The following is a 19,055-nucleotide window of genomic DNA, read 5'->3' on the forward strand; positions in this document are numbered from 1 at the left end:
GGGACTCAGGAATCTGGGGTAGAAAGATGATACTGGTTGTGCTGTGAAAGCAAAATATACTACTTGATCATCAAAAAAAAAAAATCTAGATTTGAATTCTCTATCCACCACTTACCAGCTGTGTGTGCCTCAAAACCAAAATCAAAACCATATAACCTCTCTGCATCTTGGTTTTCTGCATCTGTACAAATGGGGTAATAGCCAGAAAAATGTTTTCCTAGTACTCTTGTGAGACTTAACACTAAATAACCAAAAGGAAGTGCTTGGCCCAAGTGGGTCTCCATAAATGTGGATTCATTTCATTTCCATTTTTCCCAAGAATGCCCCAAAAGAGGAGTGGTTGGCTATGGGAGTAGAGCCAGGGTGGGGCTGGAGAGTGTGTGTCTGTGTGTGTGAACACAAGTGTGCCTAGTGGGGTTGACTCTGATCAGTCAAGGTTAGCATGAAGGTCCCTGAGGACTCTGGGAAGGGACTTGAGCATCCCCATCCCCATCCCCATCCACTGACTTCATGAATTCTCCCCCCAAACACATTAGGGAACAACCCCAGCTCCCACAAGGATTGTGATGATTAATGTTTTTCTCCTTCTGCATTAGGGCTATGGGCTGGGAGCTTCTCTCCTTTTCTGCAGTCCTTTATCATATTAACTGGTTAACTGGCCCTATTCGTGCAGCCAAAACCGAAGGGAGGCAGCCAAAGGGGCCCCTTTCTTTACTTGCCTGCCTTTTCCTCCCCCTTTGTTAGCTCTGTGCCTTTGCTTCATTGTCAGGCCAGCTACAAAGGCCCTCCAGGTGCATGTGCATGTGGGAGTGTGACACATGTGCACGCACGCACGCTCACATGCACACTCTCTTCCGTCCGGGGCCAGGGTGATGAATTACGGCATTTGAATGTCTCCTTATCGCAGTGGTGCACATGTGCTCCGATGTGTGTGCCTGTGTGGTGTGGGAGGGATGTGGTGGGGAGCCCAGAGTCAGAAAATAGAGCTCCTAGCTGCCTTGTCCCTGCCCTCTTTGTTGAGATGAAATTTCAGATGCTGCTGGGTGTGTTGTCAGCAAGTCTTTTGCAAAATAGATGGAAGTAATTTTTTCTAAAGCTGATTTTTTTCAGTATTTAGCTATGGAGAGAGTGTGTACAAACCCCATGAAATGCTCACTCTCTTGTGTAGATGTGACTCTTGGTCCAGGAGATAAAAGACAGCCAAGAAGGATGAAAACAAGCCTTTATTGGGTGCCTACTGTGTACTGAGTCCTTTCATGCATGTAAGTTTTCATTAATCTTGGAACTTCCCCCTCGCATATGTGGTAGGTACTCAGTAAATGCTGCTGGACCTGGCCTGAGTTAAAAGTTGGGGAGTTGCCTTTGTCCTTCAGTAAGTCACTGATGGCCTGATGTATGAAATGACCTTTCAGCAAGGAAGTATGGGCCACAGCAGGCAGGACACTGAAAAACAACATCTTGAACTTATAGAGCATCATTGTGCTTCCCCAGTAAGTCAGACCCCTTTTTTTAAACATTTATTTACTGGTTTCATTAAGACACACTCTGCTTACTATTAGGCTACAGGCTACACTCACAGAATTAAAAGAAAAAGAAAACTACAGGCAAGTAATAAGTTCTTTTGTCCTGAAAACAGCTCTGTAAAATGGGATGCATCTTCTCCAAAAAAAAGTGGCAAGGACATGACAGAGTCTCTCCTTTTGCCACTGATTATCCCCTGGGTCTTCTCTCTTTGGGGGCAGTGGATGTGGGACATTAGCTCTTCTCATTTCCCTCCTCATTTATAATATTGCCATACTGTTTTCCCAGCTTACTCCAGTGATGATTGTACATGTACTTCTTACTACTGAAGGGATTAATTTTATGGGGAGCTTGGGTGTGTTCTCTGGACAAAGAGGGTGTTAGGTATGAACAATCACTGTCTGAGGTAATTGATATACATATTGTATTTTATTACATATATCTCTACCCGCATTTAATTCTTTTTTTATGTTTATTTATTTTTTTTTTTTGAGAGAGAGAGCATAAGTGGGGGAGGAGCAGAGAGAGAGAGGGAGACACAGAATCCGAAGCAGACTCCAGGCTCAGAGCTGTCAGCACAGAGCCTGATGCAGAGCTCGAACCCACTAACCATGAGACCATGACCTGAGAGGAAGTCGGATGCTCAACCGACTGAGCCACCCAGGCACCCTGACCCCCATTTAATTCTTACAATCCTCCTCTAATACAGGTAGATGGTACTAGCCTCATTTTACAGATGTGGAAAATAAGGCTCAGTTTAAGAACAATTTTAAAATGTGCTAAAGGTCAGGGAGTAGTGAAACCAGAACTCTGATCAGAGATCTTCTGACTCCTAACACCCTCTCCTCAGTGACTGGGACAGCATGTGTTCTGAACCAGAGCTCCAGGCACAGACTGAGTATTACACTATTTGTCTCAGAGTGATCCTGGCAAATTAAAGTGCATCTTCACAATGATACCACATCACTGGGCTGGAGCCCACCAAATGTGAGCCGTAGAAACCTTGCACACAAAAGGTAGGGAAGAGCTCTAGGTTGCCATGTAGAGAAGTCAAAGTAGGCACAGATTCTTGGGACTCCTGCTTCCTTAACCCCCACCATCATCCAAACAAATGCTACTCCTTCTCTTTGGTCACCAGATGGTCCCCAATGTAGATGAAGCCTTAAAATACAATAGCTTTGAAGTTGTATTTTGGCTATTGATTTACATGCATGACTGGCTTCCAGCTACCTACTTGAAAATTGTTGGTGGTTACCCTTTCTGTCTTGGGCAGCCTTGCCCTGAATGCCTGGCCATTCTCTTTGCAACTGATAGCCAAGGCAAAAGAAGGTAAAGAGGATTAAAAATGGGATCTTCGCTTTCTTTTCAATTGACAAAGGCAGAGTGTTCTCAGTCCACTGAAGTGATTCTGTCTTAGGTTCTTCAAGGATGGAAATTTCATTAATATTTAATAATAGTGATAGCATCAATAGTATTAATAGAATCATTTCCAAATACATGGAGTATTGGAGTTTACAGAGTGTCCGCTGAACAGGTACAGGCATCTCAAATGCACCTTGTCCAAACTGGGCTATTTTCTTTATTTTCTTTGCTGTTCCCTTCTTGTGTTGTTCAGGCCTTGCCACCATCCTCAATCCTGATGATCCATACTGCTCTCCACATCCAGGCAATCTCACAATGTTTAAGTTAACGGGTTTAGTATCTGTAGCTTGCAACCAAGGACCCTGACTAGGATATGCTTTTTTTTTTAATTAAAAAAATTTTTTTTGGTTCTCTCATGTACCTTTATTTTCTTTTTTTATGAAATTTATTGTCAAACTGGTTTCCATACAACACCCAGTGCTCATCCCAACAGGTGCCCTCCTCAATGCCCTTCACCCACACTCCCCTTCCTCCCACTCCTCATCAACCCTCAGTTTATTCCCAGTTCTTAAGAGTCTGTTATGATTTGGCTCTCTCCCTCTCTTTTTTTTCCCTTCCCCTCCCCCATGGTCTTCTGTTAGGTTTCTCAGGATCCACATAAGAGTGAAAACATATGGTATCTGTCTTTCTCTGCATGACTTATTTCACTTAGCATAACATTCTCCAGTTCCATCCACGTTGCTACAAAAGGCCATATTTCATTCTTTCTCATTGCCAAGTAGTATTCCATTGTGCATATAACCCACAATTTCTTTATCCATTCATCAGATGATGGACGTTTAGGCTCTTTCCATAATTTCGCTATTGTTGAAAGTGCTGCTATCAACATTGGGGTCCAAGTGCCCCTATGCATCAGCACTCCTGTATCCCTTGGGTAAATTCCCAGCAGTGCTATTGCTGGCTCATAGGGTAGATCTATTTTAAATTTTTTGAGGAACCTCCACACTGTTTCCCAGAGTGGCTGCACAAGTTTGCATTCCCACCAACAGTGCAAGAGGGTTCCCATTTCTCCACATCCTCTCCAGCATCTATAGTCTCCTGATTTGTTCATTTTAGCCCTTCTGACTGGCATGAGGTGATATCTCAGTGTGGTTTTGATTTGTATTTCCCTGATGAGGAGTGACGTTGAGCATCTTTTCATGTGCCTGTTGGCCATCTGGATGTCTTTACAGAAGTGTCTATTCATGTTTTCTGCCCATTTCTTCCCTGGATTATTTGTTTTTTTGGGTGTGGAGTTTGGTGAGTTCTTTATAGATTTTGGATACTAGCCCTTTGTCCGATATGTCATTTGCAAATATCTTTTCCCATTCCGTTGGTTGCCTTTTAGTTTTGTTGATTGTTTCCTTTGCAGTGCAGAAGCTTTTCATCTTCATGAGGTCCCAATAGTTCATTTTTGCTTTTAATCCCCTTGCCTTTGGAGATGTGTCAAGTAAGAAATTGCTGCGGCTGAGGTCAGAGAGGTATTTTCCTGCTGTCTCCTCTAGGGTTTTGATGGCTTCCTGTCTCACATTCAGGTCCTTTATCCATTTTGAGTTTATTTTTGTGAATGGTGTAAGAAAGTGGTCTAGTTTCTTCTTCTGCATGTTGCTGTCCAGTTCTCCCAGCACCATTTGTTAAAGAGACTGTCTTTTTTTCCATTAGATATTCTTTCCTGCTTTGTCAAAGATTAGTTGGCCATACTTTTGTGGGTCCAATTCTGGAGTCTCTATTCTATTCCATTGGTCTATGTGTCTGTTTTTGTGCTAATACCATGCTGTCTTGATGATTACAGCTTTGTAGTAGAGGCTATAGTCTGGGATTGTGATGCTTCCCTCTTTGGTCTTCTTCTTAAATATTCCTTTGGCTATTCGGGGTCTTTTGTGGTTCCGTACAAATTTTAAGACTGCTTGTTCTAGCTTCGAGAAGAATGCTGGTGCAATTTTGATTGGATTGCATTGAATGTCTGTTTATTTTTTAGAGAGAGAGAGAGAAAGAGAAAGAGAAAGAGAAAGAGAAAGAAAGAGAGAGAGAGTGTGAACAGGGGAGGGGTAGAGAGAGAGGGAGACAGAATCTGAAGCTGAGGAATCTGAGCTGTCAGCACAGAGCCCAATGTGGGGCTCGAGCTTATGAACTGTGAGATCATGACCTGAGCTGAAGTTGGATGCTTAATCGACTGAGCTAATTTTTTTTAAATGTTTATTCACTTTTGAGAGAAAGAGAGAGAGACAGAATACGAGTGGGGGAGGGGCAGAGAGAGAGGGAGACAAAGAATTCAAAGCAGGCTCCAGGCTCTGAGCTGTCAGCACAGGGCCCAATGTGGGGCTCGAATTCATGAATCATAAGATCATGATCTAAGCCAAAGTTTGACACTTAACCAACTGAACCACCCAGGTACCCCATGACTAGGACATGCTTCTGCATAGTAAGTCCCTACCTGGTGCAAGACATTACCTGGGTGTTGTGTAGACAAAAATGAAGAGCATGCCAGCCTGTGACCCTCTGAACACATGTGTGCTTGTTGACTACTGTCTGGGACCTGTTCAGACATCACTGATGTGGACTTCCCTCCAACTCAGTCTCACCTCCTGTTGGCTAGTCAGAATCGAAGGAAGACAAGGAGACACAGCATTTAAAGCATTTGGCAAAGAAAGGAAGTTTAAAAGAACCCTTGCAGAGAATGTCTGAAAAAGACTGACTTTCAAATGCAAATTATGACACCTATTTAAAGGGAAAAAAGACAAGATTTTCCAAAGTTATTAAGTTTATAGGTAGTCTGTTCCCCACGGACACACAACAGTTTTCTTCCATGATTATCCTATTGCACAAGATGATGACAAATCTTCAGTTATAGCTTTGAACAGTCAGGGATAAAGTTGTTCATATTCCAGAGTCAGTAACCTACCAGAAGACTCAAGACTTCCTTTATGTTGGAAACTAGAGTTAGACAGGGGACCCTGGATTTACTTTGTTTTGTGATGTGTGCATGTGCAGCTGACATGCTAGGTTTGGTGGTTGTGTCCCACAGAGTGGCTGTGGACACTGAGTTTGTGGCTGCTGACTGCTGCTTCTACAGGACACTCAGGGCTAGGTTCCTGCCAACCTTCCATCACAACATTTAAATCATTGGATCACTACATAATGCTATTTTAGGTGTGTTTCCATTTATATTTTTTTAATGTTTATTTATTTTTGATAGAGAAAGAGAGAGAGAACGAGCAGGGGGAGAGAGAGAGGAGACACAGAATATGAAGTAGGTTCCAGGCTCTGAGCTCAAACTCACGAATGTGAATCATGACCTGAGCCGAAGTCAGATGCTCAACTGACTGAACCACCCAGGCACCCCCTTTTCGGTGTGTTTCTGTTGAAAAACACTTTAAGAATTATATATTGTTGACTCATTAACATCAAACTCCCTGCCAACAGCACTAAAAATTGTGCCTGAATAGAGCTTCTCTAACACCCAGAACTTCTCCATGAGGCACATCCCAGCCTTCTTGCACTTGGAAATGCTAGACAGCATGCCAGCACTACACTCAGGGACTGTGAGAGACAGAAATCACCACCAGAAAGCACAGCAGAGCAAACACTGTGGTACCACAGAGACTTGGAAGAGGACACTTGCTTACAGTATAGTAGCTGAAACAAGAAGGCTATGTGGTGTCCTGTTGACCCTCTGCTGGAAACAGGGTGTTAGCTGACCCCTGAATCCTAACCCTCCTGCCTCCCAGATCCCGGTTTGGCTACATCCCGGTGACTGGCTGCCTTTGGTGTTTTTTTCCGTTGGACTCGCCATGGCTGTGGAACAGGAATACCCATCATTCCTGACCTTCCTCTCTGGCACTATGAAACGTGGTGTCAAGGCCTCTTTGTGGGTGTGCTTGTTAGGCAGGGAGGTGTCCAGGAGTTGTAGGGAATGGGGTAAAAATGGAATGGTGGCCCTGCGTATAGTAGGGTAGGGGCTGAGGCTGAGGGCTACCTTGTGGTTCTGCTGCTCAACTGATGGGTAGCCACTGTGATGTGTTCCTTCCTCCTCCTCTTCCTCCTCCTCCCTCCTGCCGCTCTCTCCCTCTTCCTCTTGCTTCCCCCTTCTCTCCTCATTCTCACTTGACTTTATCCAAATAGGCAGCCCAGTGGATTTGTATCAATAAGAAGCAATCAGCAACAGCCATAATACTTGCAATCAATATATAATTGCATCAGGGTTATTCCATTACCTCAGGCCTGGCGTGCTGATTACCGCTGAGGCCTTGTGATTCCAGCAGTCATTTGCCTGACTTCAGGGTTTGGTGGAAGAGCGTGTGGGAGGGTTGCCAGGCTGAGCCCTGTGTTGTGTACCTCAGGCAGGCCATCAGGGTCCAGGGTCTGGTCAGACACCAGGAAGTCAGACACAGGGGTGAGATACTCCTGGGCTGACAGGAGGGTGGCTCCAGGGAGGCCTGGGGTCAGGCATCAGGGCAACAGGACTAGAACTGGGAGTGAGTTCCTGGGACATAGGGCCCCCATACCACATTAACTGCCATTTAACTTGTACCATTTCCGTACGGACAGTACTTTTCCATATGAGGCCTCACACCAGCCCTGGGGGCTGAATATGACCATTCCCATTTTATAAACAAGGAAGCTGCAAACCCAGGGGAGGTACAGGGCTCAGTGCTACTCGACTTGGAAGCTGAGAAGCTATGACTCGAATTCAAGATTGAATTTAAGGTTTGAATTCAAAGTTGAGATCAAGAGTTAGTATGCTTTCTAGCGCTCCCAGAAACAAAACAAGCACCACTCTCTACTTTCAGATGGCACGTCTACAGGCTTCTCATTGGCTTATTCAGCAATTCTGTGAGGAAGACAACACAGTTTATCATGCCCATTTAACAGATAAGAAGACTGAGCTTTGGACTAGGTGACCAACTGTCCCAGTTTTCCCAAGACTGAGGGATGTTCCTGGGATTTTCAGTGCCAGCTAGACAAGTCCCAGAGCAAGCTGGTCATCTGAGTTTAGGTAGAGGTTTGCTGATTTGTCATAGTGGCCGAGAGACTGGGTTCCTTTTTCCCACTGCCCTGAACTGCTCCAGGTAACTGATAGTGCACCCACTTTCCTGTGTGTCTGTGAAGGCTAATATAAAAAGGATGAAAACAGCTATGATTTAATGAATACTTGCCGTGTACTAAGGCTTGGTAGATATTTGGTAATAATAGCAATCTCTTACATGGTACTTACCCCATGCCAGGCACTATTGTAAGAACTTTATGAAAATTAACTAGGTTAGTTGATCCTCAGTCAATCCCTTTACAGAGGAGAGAACAGAGCACAGAGAGGTTAAGTACTTTGTCCAAGGTCATACAGCGAGTAAGGGCTGAAACCAGAATTCGTATGTAAGCTGCTTGGCTACTGAGTCCACCCCTGTGTTTACTGTCTCTCTAATCTTGGTTAAACACTCAAACAACAGCAGGTGTTATCAGCGTGATCTTAGAAAACATAACACGAGGCAGAGGGTAACTTCTGGTTAAGTGAATGAGTGAACGAATGAATGAATAAATGGGAGAGTCCTGTAACATTCTCAGGATCACAAAATGAATGATGCCTGATCTCCCCATATGCAATGGATTATCAGTCAGCGATCAAGAAGAAATAAATAACAAAGATAACTAAAAAGAAACCAATATGTTGAGGGAAAGAATCCTGACAAAAGGAGTCCATTTATATGGAGTCCAGGAGTATGGTCAAACAAATTTACAGTGATAAAATTCAGAACTGTGGTTGCCTATGGGGATTGACTGGAAGAGGACACGAGGGAAATTTCTGGGGTGGAGATGTTCTATATCTTGACTGGGGTACTGGCCATGTGGCTGTATACATATGGCAACACTCGTTGAATTGTATACTTAAAGACCTATGTATTTCATATGTAAATTTTACCTCCAAAAAAGAGAAAGCACAAAAGAGCAGATGAAATAGAAGAGAAGGGATTTACCATTAGGGGTGTCTGACCCCCATGCCCTGCTGTGTCTGATGTTTGGGATTAACTGCCTCCATATTCAGTCAGTCACAGCTGGTGTTCCAGGTGAACCCCTACCATTAGGGCATGCTCATAGGTGGAGGAGCCACCAAGGCAGAAGCCACCTGATCTGCCTTACCTGAGCACCTGCTCTGGGCTGTGCTGAAGTGACACTTTCAAGGGAAGATGAATGGATTAGACCCAGTGCCTGCCTGGAGCAGCTTCCATCTTGGGGCGGGGGGCATCAGTACAAGAATGACTGACCACAGGTAATAGCCCCCGTTGGCCAGGACTCCAGTCCTATTTTGTAGGAATAGAAATCCTGAGCATGTTACAAAGATAAGAGTTCTAGCTGTAGGAAATAAGGATGGAATTGAAGTAATGCCTGTAGAATGTAATGCAGAAACATGGTTGGCAGAAAGAATTCAGAGGCCTAGGAACTACAGCACAGGTACAAGGTGAGGGCTGGGTTTGCAGAAAATCTGGCTTTGACTGAGTTTTGTGGCAGTGAGTCAGCAAGGTCAAGACTGGCTCTACTACTTGCTAGCATATGACCTTGGGCTGTAATTTATGTCCTCTGTTTCTCAGTTTCCTCATCTAAACCAATGACAGTGGGAATAATGATAGTACTTACCTCTGAGGATTAAATTATTCAATATATGTAAGGCAGATATCACAGTCCTTGTTATCACAAATCTTGTTAATTTACAGCTTAAAGTGGCACTCAAGGAAGACACCGTTGGCTGCTGGTCCCAGCAGGGCTCCACCTGTGGGCTGTGGTTAAATAGCTCCAAGAGATGGGTGAGGGGAATACAGGACAGGAACTAGGTGGGTCTTAATGAGAGAAATAAGCAAGTGTTATTATTCAGTTTCATAGGAAAACATATCAAGGCCTAGGGAGGTAACCCTTGTCTGAGATTGCACAGCTAGTTAGTGGAAGACCTGGGGCTACATGTCAGTTCTGCTGCTCCCTTGTCGATGCTGCTCATACCTGCTCCAAAACCTGCTGCCATCCCCAGCCCTCTGGACTCATTACCTGGCCCTACACAGGGCGACCTTGATCAGGAACCAGGGCTGCCTGTCTGATCTTCAGTTTGCATCATGTAGGGTATCCTGCCTGGGACTTTGCTGGTGGGTAGGCAACATCCTCATTACATTCTGGGTTGTATTTATGTCAGAGATGCCTGTCATCATGTCACCATGTCACCTTGATCACATATTTAGCTGTCAGATGTGGAAGCTTGGGGGCTGTAGTCTGCCATTTTTACAGAACACACTATTCTTCACTGTGAGTCTCTGAACCTGACCCCAATCTTTCTTCTGGTCTTCATGTCTCTACACCTGGGAGTGTCTATATCTGCAGCAGGTCTCACCCCTCCCATTTCCCCAGAGTTAGAGAGAGACAGACAGGACCCAGGAGGAAGATCTTTAGCTGTAACAAGGTTGGGAACAACAAGGAGCCTCTCCCAGGAAGCTGAATAGGGAAGAGCTATGAGGAGAAGGGGTGGCCATAGATCCTGGATGGCAGTGGAGCCTGACAGGTGACAGCAGACATGGCTGGGAAAGGGGCTGGGACAGCAGGCAGGTGGTGGCTGGTTGGGCTTCCTGCATGCTCCAGTTAGGTAGGGCTCACATGTCTCCCGTGAGTAGCTGTCCTAACATTTACAACAAGAGAAATTTAAAAGTACCTAATTCCTCCCAAGAAAGAAAAAAAATAGGGATAATCAATTCTGATCATTATACTCAGGCAGACCTGGTTTAGATGTTGGTTTATTTCCTGAATTCATTCATTCATCCATTCATTCAACAGTGCCTAACTATTAATTAATAAAGCACTAGTTTTGCACCTGGGAACCAGAAAAAAAATATTTGGGGGGCATCTGGGTGGCTCAGTTGGTTAAGCATCCAACTTATGCTCAGGTCATGATCTCGCGGTTCATGAGTTCAAGCCCTGTCTTGGGCTCTGTGCTGACAGCTCAGAGTCTGGATCCTGCTTCAGATTCTGTCTCCCTCTCTCTGCTCCTCCCCCATTCATGCCCTGTTTCTCTCTCTCTCAAAAATAAATAAACATTAAAAAAAAGAGAAAAGAAAACAATAATTTTGGCTTCATTTGGAGAGTCAAAATGAAGGCTAGAAAACCTTAACTGGGGGGTGGCTAACCCAGATTTTGATAACATTAATTTCTCCCTGTGAGATCAAGAAATATGTCAATACACAATCAATACGATGCATGTGTAGTACTACAGGAGCAGCACATTTAAGACCCAGCTAAGGTTGGCTTTGGTTTGCAGCTGTGTGTTGTTCTCCAGAGGAGCCATTCCTTTATTCTCTGCTGACTTTGCAGGAGGTGGTTGTCAGGGGAAATACCCTTGGTTTTCTGGTGAGACTCAGGGAAGCCCCAACCTCACTGGTCTTGGGGCCCTGCATGGGGTTAGGTGCTTTGTGCATGTTTTGAACACAAGCACTATATCTGCAAATGTCCAAGTGTGGATTGGCTGACATGTAGCCTTTACTTAGTGTAGAGTTTGTGTTTCTGTTCAGGATACCAGTTCATGATAATGTATGACTTTTGTCAGAAAGTTCTTGATCTCTGTCTAGGCTTGGCCTGTGTGCTTCTGTGGTTAGTATTGCTAGGACATGAAGGATGAGCCTTACTATCTGGTGTTTGTGTTGAAACTCTGCAACCCTACTCAGCTAAACAGTGTGCAAGGCCAAGGGCAAACCACATGTCCTGCCCAGTGGCAACCACTGTTCTGGGTGGATTATGTCCTGTTTGGAAATGAATAAACAGAAATGCTACAAAAGGATCCAAGAAAAAAGACAACAGAAAAAGAAATAATAAGGGGAACCTGGGTGGCTAAGTCAGTTAGGCGTCGGAGTCTTGATTTTGTCTTAGGTCTTGATCTCATGGTCATGGGATCAAGCCCCATACTGGCTCTGGGCTGAGTGTGGAGCCTGCTTAAGATTCTCTCTCTCCCTCCCTCTGCCCCTCTCCCTTGCTCATGTGCTCTATCTCTTTCTCTAAAATAAAAAACTTTAAAAATAAAATAAAAAAAACAATAAGAAGAAAAGCAAATTGAGGTGAAAGCAGCCTGCAGAGAAGCTGGCTAAAATAAAATGCAGTTGAAGGATTCTTAGCTCCAATAGAATAAATAAAATGCAGGTGGAGGTAGTGAAGGCAGGAGTTAACACTGGTAAAATGCAAATCACTGGTGAGAAGAACAAAATCTGCTTCTATTCAGAGGAAAAAGAATAAGGAGATGTAGGTGATGAGGAGATCATAGGTGTAGAGAAGAGAGGAGATCCAATCTAGGAATTACAGGTATTGCTGAAGAATAAACCAGAATAATTTCTTCAGAAACAAAATCAAAGTCATAACTGAGGAAAATGTATCTTGCAAAATGTCCTAAATGTGCAGGCAAAATAAATTTAAAGGGAACTGCATCTACATACATACTGGCTACATTTTCAAATTGAAAAGATAAAGTATTATGAACACGCTGGAAGGAGAAAAAACCCAACCATGTTGAATATATAGTTGCAAAAATTAAGACTAAAATATCCCTCAAGGTCTCTGCAAATGCCCCAGAGCAATAGGGCAGCCATGAGGCACAGACAGGGCTCTGTGTTTATCAAGTCATTTCTCTTTTCTCCTGGAAACAGAGGAAGACAGAATTTCCCAGTTTTCTCCAATATAGGTGAGCCAGGGACCAGTTTTTGCTGATGAGTTGTGGATAGAAGTGACATATGCTACTTCTGCTCTGGATCCTAAAATCTGCCATGAGAGCTGTTAGTCTCCTCTTTCTTCCTTTCTCTGCTCCTTAGTCAGCCAGATTCACAGAGTCTGGCAGAGGACCCCAGGAGACAGTGGAAAGGGCCTGAGTTCCTGATTCACCTCATGGAAGGCTCCCTCTGGCCCCTACAATGGGCTCTGTAAATGTCAACCTCATAAGTGCAGTGTCTTATTATAGTATTTAACTTGCTCTAATATAAAGGGCTAGAGAGTTTTGAGGGAACACAGTCATGACTCAAGTATTTTTTTATTTAGTCAAACTGTCATTTAGGTGTGAACATAGAGAAACGTAACCAGAAATAAAAGAGCTCATAAGGTGTAAAAGGTCCATTTCCTTCCTGAAAAAAGTATTTAAGAATATATTTCCGTCAATATAGAGATGTATCAAAATAAAGACCTAAGCATGGGGAGGTTATCAAATAAAAAGCCTGGTTGAAACACTGAATCAGTTAACCATGGGGTAAAGTCTAAATAATTCTTGTTAACATGGCTATAAAGAGGAATGGAAAATAATAAGTTATTCTCAAAAGTGGGGAAAAAAACCCTCAACAGAATTGGGCTCTAATACCCCATTTTATTCCAGAATAAACAAAGAAATTGGGTGAAAGAGGAGTAGAAAGTAGTAAAAAGCATCCTAGTTTCCTCATCTTCAAGGGAAAAGTGGATAGAAACTATTTTATTTTTGATATTGACTACTGGAGAAATAAAGCTCAAAATTATTTTCTAAAACTCCCAAGAGCTAAAAATATATTTTTGACCATCCCCCAAACTATTTGAGAAAAAAAAGTCAAAGAGAATAATTCATAGTGTCTTTAGTAAATAGAAATTTTTAAAATGCTTTTTAAAAAAATATTTATTTTATTTTTGAGAGAGAGACAGAGTGTGAGTAGGATGGGAGGCAGAGAGAGAGGGAAACACAGAATCAGAAGCAGGCTTTAGTCTCTGAGCTGTCAGCAGCCAGACACGGGGATTGAACTCACAAACCGTGAGATCATGACCTGAGCTGAAGTCAGATGTTTGACTGAGCCACCCAGGTGCCCCAGTAAATAGAAATTTTAAAAATGGAGAATTACAAGGCAAAAAACAAGCATAATAAGAAAAAGCCAGGAAGTTCCATAGACAGAAATAATAAAATGTAATGACAGTAATAAATCCAGATATACAATTATGGCAATAAATAAAAGGGTCAACCCTCCCATTAAAATACATAGACTCTCAGATTAGGCCACATAATTAATGTCAACTATATGCTGTTTACAAGACACAAATCTAATACAAAATGATTGACAGGGAAAGATTAGAAATAAAAGGCTTGGTAAAAGATACCGGGAAAATATATAAAAATGCAAGAATGACAATATGAATATAATAACAACTGAATTGGAAAATAAAATCCAGCATAAAAATGTAGCAGTCATAAAGCAAATAGTAGATGATGCCAAATCATTTAATATCAGACTATTTATAGCAAAATCATTAGAAAATATGAGAAAATAACAAAAAATATTTGTGGAAGACCATGTATTTTGCTCAGAACAATGCAGATAAGGCAAGTGAAAAATAAATGTGGGTGCAGAGTACATGGAAAATGAGATATCTAAATTTTATTTAATAAAAATATATAACAAACTTTAATCCACGAACAGATAATAAACTTTTCTTTTAGCCATTCTTAGAACAGTGACAAAAATTAAAAGAAAAGCTCATTAAATACTGAAAATCCATGTTTATGTAGAACATCATACATGAAGAATAGATAAAAAAAATAAAGGTTTTAAAAAGGCACATGTGAGATCTTGGAAACTAAAAACTGCTGTGCTTAATAATTTTGGGTCAAAGAAGAAATACTGACAATCTATAAAGCAACAAAAAATAGACACTTAATGTAAAAGTTTATGGGGTAAAGTCAAAGCTGTACAAAGGGGTAAATTCATAGGCTAAATGGTTTTATTAACACATTTAAATAAAAATGGAATATTTAATTAAATATTTAAATAAACAACACACAGAGATTTAACATAGAACAGAGAAATCTTTCTTGAATTAGAATAGTAGTGTGTAAATCCAGAAAGCCTAACAGGAAAAAAGGAAATGTGCAAAGTTAGATATTAGAAAGTGGATGGACCTACAGCTACTGATGTTATAAAGCTTTTCATGAGATTAATATATTGTATTCTATACTATTTTTTAAATGTTGATTACAAGACATAATTTTATAGCAAGATATTAATCACCAAAATTGACTCAAAAAAAGAGAACTTAAAGAAATTGTAAAAAAAGAAAGTTACTGTAGAATTAATTACCCCCAAATGCTCTTCACTTAATGTTATTGATCAGCTTAGTTGATCAAATCTCCAGAAATATGTAATTTTTAGGAGGAAATTAATCATTTGTAATTATATAAAAAGACAGAAAACTTTCAAAATTATTTTATGAAACCAACATAACCTTAATAATGAAACACAAGTAAAACATAATACTAAACACAAGTTTATTTTATGGAATGGAAATGACTTTCTTTAAATAAAATGTCATCAAATCACAACTACTGCAATATTGAGAAATGAATACTATAACTTGTCTAGTTAATCATTATCTGAGGAATGGAAGGATAATTTAATGTTATGAAATCTAGTAATACAATCCAGGGATCAGTGAGATAGAAAAAACTCCAGTTGATTCCCTAAACACATTTGATAAAATAACCATTTAAAAAATCTCTTGGGAAAAATTTAATAAATATTAATGTAAGATCACTTACAAAATGTTGAGCAAAAAATGCTCAACATCACTCATCATCAGGGAAATGCAAATTAAAACCACAATGAGATACCACCTCACACCTGTCAGAATGGCTAACATCAACAACTCAGACAACAACAGATGTTGGCGAGGATGCAGAGAAAGATCTCTTTTGCACTGCTGGTGGGAATGCAAACTGGTGCAGCCACTCTGAAAACAGTATGGAGGTTCCTCAAAAAATTAGAAATAGAGCTACCATATGACCCAGCAATTGAACTTCTAGGTATTTATCTAAGGGATACAGGTATGCTGTTTTGAAGGGGCACATGCACCCCTATGTTTATAGCAGCAATAGCTGCTGTCAGCTGTCAACAATAGCTGAAGTATGGAAAGAGCCCGAATGTCCATCGATGGATGAATGGATAAAGAAGATGTGGTGTATATATATATATATATATATATATACACACACACACACACACACACACACACACACACACACAACGGAGTATTACTCGGCAATCAAAAAGAATGAAATCTTGCCATTTGCAACTCTGTGGATGGAACTGGAGGGTATTATGCTAAGTGAAATTAGTCAGAGAAAGACAAATATCATATGACTTCACTCATATGAGGACTTTAAGATACAAAACAGATGAACATAAGGGAAGAGAAACAAATATAATATAAAAACATGGTGGGGGGACAAAAACATAAGAGACTCTTAAATATGGAGAACAATCAGAGGGTTGCTGGAGGGGTTGTGGGAGGGGGAATGGGCTAAATGGGTAAGGGGCATTAAGGAATCTACTCCTGAAATCATTGTTATACTGTATGCTAACTTGGATGTAAATTAAAAATATAAATTAAAAATTAAAATTAAAATTAAATTAAATTAAAATTTAAAAGTATAAATTAAAAATATAAATTAAGTTAAACAAATCAAGCTAATAGTTCAGTATTAGATGTGATGGTGAAATACAAAAGAAATTCCCATTAAAGTTTCAACAGTGGAAAGATACGGGAGACTAGCATCATATAATAGTGTTCTGTACATTCTAGCTACATAACAATAATGAAATACCGTGAGGCAGTGATTCTTGATGGAGGTGATCTTATCCCCCTGGGGACATTTGGAAATGTCTGGAAGCAGTTTTTGTTGTAAAGACCAGTGGGATGAGGGTGCTACTGGCATTTAGTGTGTAGAGGCCAGGAATGCTACTCTACATCCTGTGTCCCTATACAGGATGGACTCCCACAGCCGAGAATGCCCACTGTTTCATTCTCCTGAATAGCCATAAGCATCTCAAACCCACCCGGTCCCAAACTGAGTTCTTTCTGTATGTCAGGTGTCACATGAAATACTTTATTTAATTCTCACAAAATACCTATAATTCAGGTGCTATCATTACACTCTTTTCACATATGAGGCCATTAAGACATGGCAGGAATTGTAAAGTCACACAGATATTAATAACAGAGACAGGGTTTGAACCAGGCAATCTGGCCACTTTGTCCCTCACACTGAGGTAACTTTCTGTTACTAAGTGAGAGAAATAGGATTTAAAGTTACACACACAGCATAATGATGATCCCAATTTTATGAAATATTATATATATTGAAATAATATTAAAACAAAAGTAAATACATTTTGGTTGTTAATGAATGGTAGTGGGATATCTCTAGTGTCTTTAATGGACATGTATTATTTTGTAATGAGAAAACCCAAAAAATCTAATTAGTCATATAAAAGGATCAATAGAGCTAAATGTAGTTTTGGTATCCTCTTTTAAAAACTAAGAGCTCCTTCCATAATTTGGCTATTGTTGAAAGTGCTGCTATAAACATTGGGGAAGTGCCCCTATGCATCAGCATTGTCCATCAACTGATGAATGGATAAAGAAATTGTGGTTTATATACACAGTGGAATATTATGTGGCAATAAGAAAGAATGAAATATGGCCTTTTGTAGCAACATGGATGGAACTGGAGAGTGTTATGCTAAGTGAAATAAGCCATACAGAGAAAGATAGATACCATATGTTTTCACTCTTATGTGGATCCTGAGAAACTTAACAGAAGACCATGGGGGAGGGGAAGGAGAAAAAAAAAGTTAGAGAGGGAGGGAGCCAAACCATAAAAGACTCTTAAAAATTGAGAACAAACTGAGGGTTGATGGGGGGTGGGAGGGCGGGGAGGGTGGGTGATGGGTATTGAGGAGGGCACCTGTTGGGATGAGCATTGGGTGTTGTATGGAAACCAACTTGACAATAAATTTCACATTAAAAAATAAATAAAAACTAAGAGCTCTGAATGGAGAGTTATGCTGCCTCTAGGTTGATATACACTGTTGTAGAACAAACATCACTATTTAGGTACTTGCACTAGCATCCCTTTGGAGCTATAGGTTCTGACTGAAACTGGTTTAAGCAAAGAGAAATGAATTGGCACATCCAACTGAAAAGTATGAGAAAGAGCTTGTCAGCTTCAGGTAAGGCTTGATCTTGCAGCTCAACATGGCTTGACCTTGACTTACTTTCTCTCTCCATTTCTTGACTTCTTCTTTGGTATTGGCTCTGACTCTCTCCTCTCTTTTGTATCCCACAGGAAAGAGGAAGTCTCTCTCAGAGCATCTGGTAACAGTCTACATGTTCCCTTTGATTGGACCACCTTACATCACATGGTGACTGATTGGCCTGGCCTTAGCCTTGGGTTCTACTTTTGGAACCAGGGGTGAACTCAACTTCCCTGGTGTCCTATCTCCCCAAATAAGAGGATGGAAGCTTGTGGGAAATTGGAACATTTACATCGATCAGCAAATGGATGGTGGCGATTCAGTCAACCCACACACACTATACTATGGGACTTCTGAGAATGAAACAACTTTATTAAATGCCTACTTATGTACATTTGTTATCTAATATTATAGACAATGTGTCCACTATGTTCATATTAAGGAGAGTCACCAAAAGATGGATTCATAAGGGAAGGCTTCCTGGTGGAGGCAGACTCAAGGAGGTCCTTTGAGGATAGGTGTGAGCTGGGTGGGTGGACAGGGGAGGACCATATTCAGGTGTGTAAGAATAGGGCCAAGACCAGGCTGTGTAAAGGGGAAGTGAACATACAGAAATGAAAAAGGGCAGCGAGGAGGACTCCCTGTGGAGGAAAGGGCCTGGCAGGAGAAGTCTCGTTGTTTAAATCTTGGCTTTGAAACTCTGTATCTCCAAAAGAAGAAGAAATAGCCATGGGGATCCTTCTTGTGAAGGGTGTTCATATGCTCCTTGTTAACATTTTATATTACCAAGCTGTTTTACTTTTCTACTCTCATTTTCTGTAGGTTTACATCTGTAAAATGGACATAATAGCACAGAGGATTGATATGAAAATTAGATAAGATTATATCTCTTAAAAGATCCTGCAAACTATAAATTACTGAATGGCAGGTAGGGAAGAAGGGGCCCGGGAATGCATTCGGAGTGTAACAGGGAACTAAGGGGGCAGACACAGGCTGTTAAAGTTAGAGGTATAATTGGGTCCCATCTTTCCCCCTGAATTTACCCACCACTCTGACTTCCTGAGGCCTCCACATCTCCCTGTTTCCCCC

The 19,055-nt window shown here is 41.3% G+C and overlaps 1 long non-coding RNA gene across 1 annotated transcript in view; it reads left to right on the top strand.

Moving 5' to 3' along the window:
• The window catches only part of LOC131506638 (uncharacterized), a 59,832-nt gene extending 41,474 nt beyond the window's left edge, over positions 1–18,358 (top strand). Inside the window, exon 2 of the long non-coding RNA XR_009259074.1 lies at positions 18,059–18,358. This is a non-coding gene — a long non-coding RNA (uncharacterized LOC131506638). The remainder of the gene's footprint in view (positions 1–18,058) is intronic.
• Positions 18,359–19,055: the final 697 nt, after the last annotated feature.

The sequence above is a fragment of the Neofelis nebulosa genome, chromosome 3 (genome assembly GCF_028018385.1).
Source record: "Neofelis nebulosa isolate mNeoNeb1 chromosome 3, mNeoNeb1.pri, whole genome shotgun sequence".
Lineage (NCBI taxonomy): Eukaryota > Metazoa > Chordata > Mammalia > Carnivora > Felidae > Neofelis > Neofelis nebulosa.